The sequence below is a fragment of the Bufo gargarizans genome, chromosome 6 (genome assembly GCF_014858855.1).
Source record: "Bufo gargarizans isolate SCDJY-AF-19 chromosome 6, ASM1485885v1, whole genome shotgun sequence".
NCBI classification, from domain to species: Eukaryota; Metazoa; Chordata; class Amphibia; order Anura; family Bufonidae; genus Bufo; species Bufo gargarizans.
In genome coordinates, this window is record NC_058085.1 from 348,658,479 (window position 1) to 348,666,166 (window position 7,688).

Below are 7,688 nucleotides of genomic sequence, written 5' to 3' on the forward strand. Positions count from 1 at the left end.
TTTATTTTTCAACAGGACAATGACCCCAAACACACCTCCAGGCTGTGTAGGGCTATTTGACCATGAAGGAGAGTGATGGGGTGCTGCGCCAGATGACCTGGCCTCCACAGTCACCGGACCTGAACCCAATCAAGATGGTTTGGGGTGAGTTGGACCGCAGAGTGAAGGCAAAAGGACCAACAAGTGCTAAGCATCTCTGGGAACTCCTTCAAGACTGTTGGAAGACCATTTCAGGTGACTACCTCTTGAAGCTCATCAAGAGAATGCCAAGAGTGTGCAAAGCAGTAATCAAAGCAAAAGGTGGCTACTTTGAAGAACCTAGAATATGACATATTTTCAGTTGTTTCACACTTTTTTGTTATGTATATAATTCCACATGTGTTTTGATGCCTTCAGTGTGAATCTACAATTTTCATAGTCATGAAAATAAAGAAAACTCTTTGAATGAGAAAGTGTGTCCAAACTTTTGGTCTGTACTGTATACACACAGCACTGCTAAACACACCTAACAAACACAGTCCTGCTACATATACATCTTTCTCTCAGACATATACAGTACACACATGGTTATCTTTATTAAAAGATCTCTACACTTACACACTGTGGGGAAGATTTGTCAATCTGGTGTCAAATAAAACTGGTTTAGTTGCCAATAGCAAACAATCAGATTCCACCTTTCATTTTTCAGATCTTCTTTTGAAATAGAAGGGTGGAATATGATTGGCTGCTATGGGAAACTAAGCCAGTTTTCTTTTACACCAGTTTGAAAAATCTTCCCCAGTATTCTCTTCCTGCTTCTGGCCCCTTAGACTCATGACATGAAAGGTCCTTTAGTTTCCAGTGATCAGAGTTTTCATCTCCTTTCAGTGTACTGCAGAATCTTTCAGCAAGGAGATAGCTGTGTTCCTCTCCAAGATTGCGCACCCTCCTGTCTGCAGTAGTTATACAATTCGGTGTCAGCCAGGGATAGAGAGTAGTGTGCAGACACACATCTCTCATTGATCCAGCAGAGCACTATTTGCTCTGCTGGAAAATTAAGGAAGCAGCCAGGGAGTAAATGCTTTAAGGATCATTCATCCTATTGTTGTCCACAATTGCGGACAAGATTAGGCATTTCTACTATAGGGCTGGCCATGTGCGTTCCACAAAATGTTAAACTCACATGGCCGGTATCTGTGTTTTGGGGATCTGCAATTTGCTGACAACAAAACACTACAGCCGTCTGAAAAAGCCCTTAGTGTGTCATGTGTCATGATAGGGGGTCATTACACAAACATTGTGTTGTATTTTTGATGTTATATATTCAGACTTCAGACTATTTTCCTCACCTAGAGATGAAAGTTGGTTGAGAAAACCGGTGGGCAACTTTAGATGTGGCCATTGTTCCTTTTGCACACTCAATGTCAGCACAAAGCATCTACAAATAGGTGGTGTTCAACACACAGTACGGGATTTTATTAATTGCCGTACGTCCTATGTAGTATATGTGTTTTTTTGTCCCTGTAAACGCTTTTACATCGGAAAGACAATTCGCCCCCTATTCGAGCGCATTCGCGAACATATAGGCTCTATTCGATCAGGCAGAGGCAGTCCACGCCTCATTGAACATATTCGCACGGCCCACGACGCGTATCCGCGTTGCCTCTCCTTTGCGGGCGTAGAGCATGTCCGTCCCATCCCTCGGGGTGGTGATCGGCATCACCTGCTCCTGCAGAGGGAGGCAAGGTGGATTATGCGCACGGAGGCCATGCACGCGGTAGGAATGAATGATAGAAATGACATGTCTGTGTTTTTGTGAAGCCTCATGCGCTCTGATTTGTAGTAACCGAATGCGACTTGTCTTTCCCATGTAAAAGCGGATCCCTTCATCTCCCCCATCAAATCTTTGGCCTATCTATCCATGTTAATTATTTCACCATCTATAACTTCCATTATAGATGTGATGCTGCCGCTTGTCCGGTATGGATGTACTAATGTCCGGTGTTTCCTTTATATGTTTTCTTTGTCTGTTTTGTTTTTGCCTCACTGAATGCTTGTAACATAATCTTACCTGTTTGTTTACATGTATTTTAATCACGTCATATCCGGGGGAGTGAGGTAATTGCTGACGGCGTCGGCCGTCCCTCTATCCACCTGTATAAAGCGCACGTATGCGCTATGACGTAACAAGTGGCCTGAGGAAGCGCGTTCTAGCGCGCGAAACGGCCGTCGCCGCTCGCAATTCTGTGTCCGCCCCTGGATCCCTTCAGCTACCCGCCGAGGAAGCTACAATAAATGAAATCGCTATACACTTCGGTGAGTGCCGCAACTTTATTTCTACTCTCTCTCTAAGTTACCATATATTCAGACTCACACTACAAAAATTTTGATTTGAAGCTTTGTGGGGAGGCCTCTAGTGCACTGAATTGGTCTTACATCCAGACGGATCCTGAAGGTACCATCATTTCTATGGAGAGGGACATTATATCTCAGCAGTGCCTGGGGAATAATGAGCTTAATTAGAAACTATATAAATAGAAAGAAACAGAAACACAATGGCCAAACAGATGGGAAAGCTGTAAATAGTTTTCTAGACTTACAAAACAAAATTTCACTCATTGTAAGAAAGTAAAATATAAAACCTTCTAAAATAATAAATATCAATGTTCAATTTCATTGCTTTCATAATCTCTGATAAAGAGGTTGTCCCATCTGATAGGTGCAGTCCTACCTCTGGGAATCACCCCTATCTCCAAATAGGGCCTGGTCTCACTGTGCCAGGAGCACAATGCACCTCTCTCCTTTGCCTTCTATGGGACTTCCAAAACATTTTTCGGAAGTCCTATAAAAATTAATGGAGAGATCAGTGCAGGAAGTTCTATCTCTAATGACACAGAAACTCACAAACTGGAAACACAATTCTTAGAGAGTGGATTTGTTACCTGTGTGCTGGATGCAAATGAAAGGGCTATTGTCACGGCCATGGTCATGGTCGTGACTCCTGAACCGCATGCGGTTGTCAGCGGTTTGGTCTGGTTGTCAATCACAGGTGAGGGCTGTGGTATTTGCCTCACATGTGGTTGCCGCTGGCAACAGTATTTCTGTGGCAGCATAGAAGCCTGAGCTGTATCGTGGCAGCTTGCTATGTTGTGCATGCGGTTGCACTTGGCTTGTGTGTGTATGTTATGCACTTTGTATGTCTGGTGTGCACGAGGTTTATGTTAGGTGTGCACTGTGACACTTTCCCTTCACTGTGGCTGCCCGTGGCAACGTTTGGTATGATGTACATGTGGTGGCAGTGTCTCGGCCTTCTGGCTGACTCCCAGGACATGGTTGCCACCCATGTCGTTGCCTGCGGTAACAGCTACAGTGTGATGTGCATTTGGACACTTCCCCTTTAAGTGGTTTCACTCCCTGTTAGTGTTGGAAGGGTTAATTCCCTCTCCTTGTGTGTCTGTGTGGGTGTGGCCACTTTGGGCTATAAAGCCTCTTTGGTGATCAGAAGCTGAGGGGGTTCTTCAGCCATGCTGTGCTGGAGACATCCTCCTGGTAATTACATCTTCCAGTGGGGGCCACCCTTGTGGTCATAAACAAATTGTTATGTATTGTTTATACACAATGTTCTGAGGATGTGTTTGTGTGTCATGTCTATTTATTGCAGTGCATGGTTTTCTGGTGTCCTGTGTGGTGTGTGTGTCTTTTGTGTTTGTGGACAGCAGCACTTTTACTTGGGTCCCAGGCTCTGTGTCTGTGGCAGGTAGGTGTTAGTATGTGTTGCACTTACCTGCCATTGCCATACTACTGTTTCTGTTTCCCCTGTCTTTATAGTTTGGCCATCTTAGACTCCTATTGCTCCATGTCCAGGAGGAACAGGTAGTCTACCCAGCTCCTAGCTTAGGGACCTGCGGAGGGCTAGTAGGGACCCGAGATTCCAGAGCATGAGCCCTCCTACCTTCAAGGTCGGCTCATGTCACTAGTAGTTAGGGTCAGATTAGGGAAGCAATAGGATGTGACCTGCTCCCTAGTTCTGTGGTTCTGGCCAAGTCGTGACTTCCATCTTCTGTCATCGCACGGCTGAGGCTTTTCCCCAGCCTCAGCCGTGACAGTATGACCACAAAGGCTTCTCACGTGGTGTTCCCTCGAAAGAGGGTGAAGCATGCATCGCCATATCCTGATGGGGTGCATGCGCGTTCTCCGGAGGGAGAGCGCTGTGGGGGTTTCGCCGCTGACGGCGCGGTGAGTGGCTTTTCCCCACCGTCCCTTCACCGCGTTCTGTTTTGGTGTCCCCTTATTTTTATATTTGCTCGTTTGTTTGTTTGGTGTGCGGTAGCACACCTTCGAAAGAGGGTGCAGCATGCAGCGCCTTCTGCTTTCGGCCTGCATGCACGTTCTCCGGAGGGAGAGCGTTTTGGGGATCACCGTTAACGGCGCAGTTGGTGGCTTATTCCCTGCCACCATACCTTCCATGTCCGTGTTGGTGATCCCTCGTCCCTCTCTATGTTCCTATCTCTGGTCGTCTGCTGGCAGCATTCCGTTAGTGTTCTGGCTGTGTGCTGGGTAGGAGTGTCTGTTGGCAGCGACTGAAGGTGGCCACATTAATAGAGAGTGGACGCAGTGTCAGTGCGGTCTCCTCGGGCTGTTTCTTTGCTGGTCTCTGGTTCCTGTGTGTTGTTCCAGAGGCTGGCAGTCGGATCCTGGTTCCTGTGTGTTGTTCCAGGGTCCGGCAGCAGTCCTGGGGAGACTCGCAGGTACTGACACTGATTCCCCTTCTCCTATCCCCTTGTTGGGTCCCGCACCTGTTTCCTTTTTTTTTTGGTGGGGGGGCTTTGAGGGGTGGGAGTGTCACGGCCATGGTCATGGTCGTGACTCCTGAACCGCATGCGGTTGTCAGCGGTTTGGTCTGGTTGTCAATCACAGGTGAGGGCTGTGGTATTTGCCTCACGTGTGGTTGCCGCTGGCAACAGTATTTATGTGGCAGCATAGCAGCCTGAGCTGTATCGTGGCAGCTTGCTATGTTGTGCATGCGGTTGCACTTGGCTTGTGTGTGTATGTTATGCACTTTGTATGTCTGGTGTGCACGAGATTTATGTTAGGTGTGCACTGTGACACTTTCCCTTTACTGTGGCTGCCCGTGGCAACGTTTGGTATGATGTACATGTGGTGGCAGTGTCTTGGCCTTCTGGCTGACTCCCAGTACATGGTTGCCACCCATGTCGTTGCCTGCGGTAACAGCTACAGTGTGATGTGCATTTACAGTGTGATGTGCATTTGGACACGTCCCCTTTAAGTGGTTTCACTCCCTGTTAGTGTTGGAAGGGTTAATTCCCTCTCCTTGTGTGTCTGTGTGGGTGTGGCCACTTTGGGCAATAAAGCCTCTTTGGTGATCAGAAGCTGAGGGGGTTCTTCAGCCATGCTGTGCTGGAGACATCCTCCTGGTAATTACATCTGCCAGTGGGGGCCACCCTTGTGGTCATAAACAAATTGTTTTGTATTGTTTATACACAATGTTCTGAGGATGTGTTTGTGTGTCATGTCTATTTATTGCAGTGTATGGTTTCCTGGTGTCCTGTGTGGTGTGTGTGCTCTGTCTTTTGTGTTTGTGGACAGCAGCACTTTTACTTGGGTCCCAGGCTCTGTGTCTGTGGCAGGTAGGTGTTAGTATGTGTTGCACTTACCTGCCATTGCCATACTACTGTTTGTTTCCCCTGTATTTATAGTTTGGCCATCTTAGACTCCTATTGCTCCATGTCCAGGAGGAACAAGTAGTCTACCCAGCTCCTAGCTTAGGGACCTGCGGAGGGCTAGTAGGGACCCGAGATTCCAGAGCATGAGCCCTCCTACCTTCAAGGTCGGCTCATGTCGCTAGGAGTTAGGGTCAGATTGGGGAAGCAATAGGAGGTGACCTGCTCCCTAGTTCTGTGGTTCTGGCCAAGTCGTGACTTCCATCTTCTGTCATCGCACGGCTGAGGGTTTTCCCCAGCCTCAGCCGTGACAGCTATCTGGTGAATAGCTGGACTCCTTGCTTGGCTCTCAAGTTATCAGTGTCTGTTCCTTTGCTTTAGGCCTCATGCACACGACCGTTCCGTTTCTTGCGGTCCGCAAACCACGGATCCGCAAAAAAACGGAAGCTGCCCATGTGCCTTCCACAATTTACAGAACGATACGAGCGGCCCATTGTAAAAATAGCTATTATTGTCTGCAAAACGGACAAGAATAGAGCATTCTATAATTTATTGGCGGGGCATCGGAACGGAGCAACGGATGCGGACAGCACACAGAGTGCTGTCCGCATCTTTTGCGGTCCCATTGAAGTGAATGGGTCCGCACCCGAGCTACAAAAACTGCGGCTCGGATACGGACCCAAAAAACGGTCGTGTGCATGAGGCCTTATTTGCATAATTTTATTGCACTTTGACTCACTGAATTATACAGCGTCAACACTGTGCACTAAATGTTGGTTCTTCTACACAAGCCTAAGAGATGCACATTCAGAATCTCATAGTTGTTATGAGTAACAGGGGGTCCCCCTGTTACTTTATGTTCTTTGAATTGCTAATTACCTTTGGGCAGTATCTATGCAAATGCTTTGCATCTGAATCCAGGTTTGGTTATTGCTTAGTTTTGCTTGCTTGAATAAGGTGGAGTTGTTAATTGCTCAGCCTTTATATATTCAGACCTCACTCCATTCTGATTGTCAGGTATAGTGCTTGCTCAGTGCATTCCCTTCCAGATTTTGTACTTTGTCCTGTATTCTAGAAGTTCCATGATTGTATCGTGTTCTGGTCTGGTGCATTTGCTATTCTGGGATCTGTAGTTCTTCGGTCTTTCTTGATGTGTTTGGGATTTGTTTGTTGCTTTGCTGTTGCAGTGTTTCTGGCTGAGTTCAGATAGAATCAGTTCAGTATTGCTCCATATCTTACTGTTTTTTTGTCTTCTAACTACCTGTATGCTATAAATCTTTTGTGACCCTCAGCATTTGGTTTCTGTCACCCACCCATGATTTAGCTTTATTGTCTTGTTTTCTGCCAGTATTGATATGTGCTTTATATATATTGTGGCATGCAGTTTTAGGGCAGTCCTGGGGCTATTGTTAGGACTTGAGAAAGGCAACTGCTATAGGTGAAGTCTAGCTCTGCCGTCTTGCACACAACCAGCATAGCTGCAATCGGCATGCATAGAGACTGACCTCTTGTCCACACTGAAGAGCCTGTTTGATTCAATGAGTCAGGTAACAGTGATGGAACAGAACAAAGGCTGATAATTTGGGAAGAAAACTATTAGTAAAAATAACTATACAAATATTTACCAGATGGTCAGTACAAATGGATCAAAAGAGAAAAAAAAATTAAAAAATTGGAATGCCTCTTTAAGATGCCATCCTACCAGACTGTTAATCTTTTCCTCAATAAAGACGACAAAAGATTAGCTGATTCTCCTATGCTATGGAACTTCAGATTTCTATACAGAACCTTGACATGTCTCCAAGACATTAATTTACCTAGACATAGACTCCAAACCAGTAAAGAGTACTGCACCTGTAGATATAAGCTCTGAAGACTGCAGAATTGTTACTGAAGCTCTGGACCTTATACTGGAACTCGGCATTGTATAAGATAATGTAATGTTACTTTATTATATACAGATGTACAGTCGTGGCAAAAAGTTTTGAGAATGACACAAATATTAGTTTTCACAAAGTTTGCTGCTAA

General features: G+C 46.0%; 1 long non-coding RNA gene across 1 annotated transcript in view; it reads right to left on the reverse strand.

Moving 5' to 3' along the window:
- LOC122941057 overlaps positions 1-2,474 on the reverse strand; it is a 29,288-nt gene extending 26,814 nt beyond the window's left edge. The window contains exon 1 of the long non-coding RNA XR_006390412.1: positions 2,354-2,474. This is a non-coding gene — a long non-coding RNA (uncharacterized LOC122941057). The remainder of the gene's footprint in view (positions 1-2,353) is intronic.
- Positions 2,475-7,688: the final 5,214 nt, after the last annotated feature.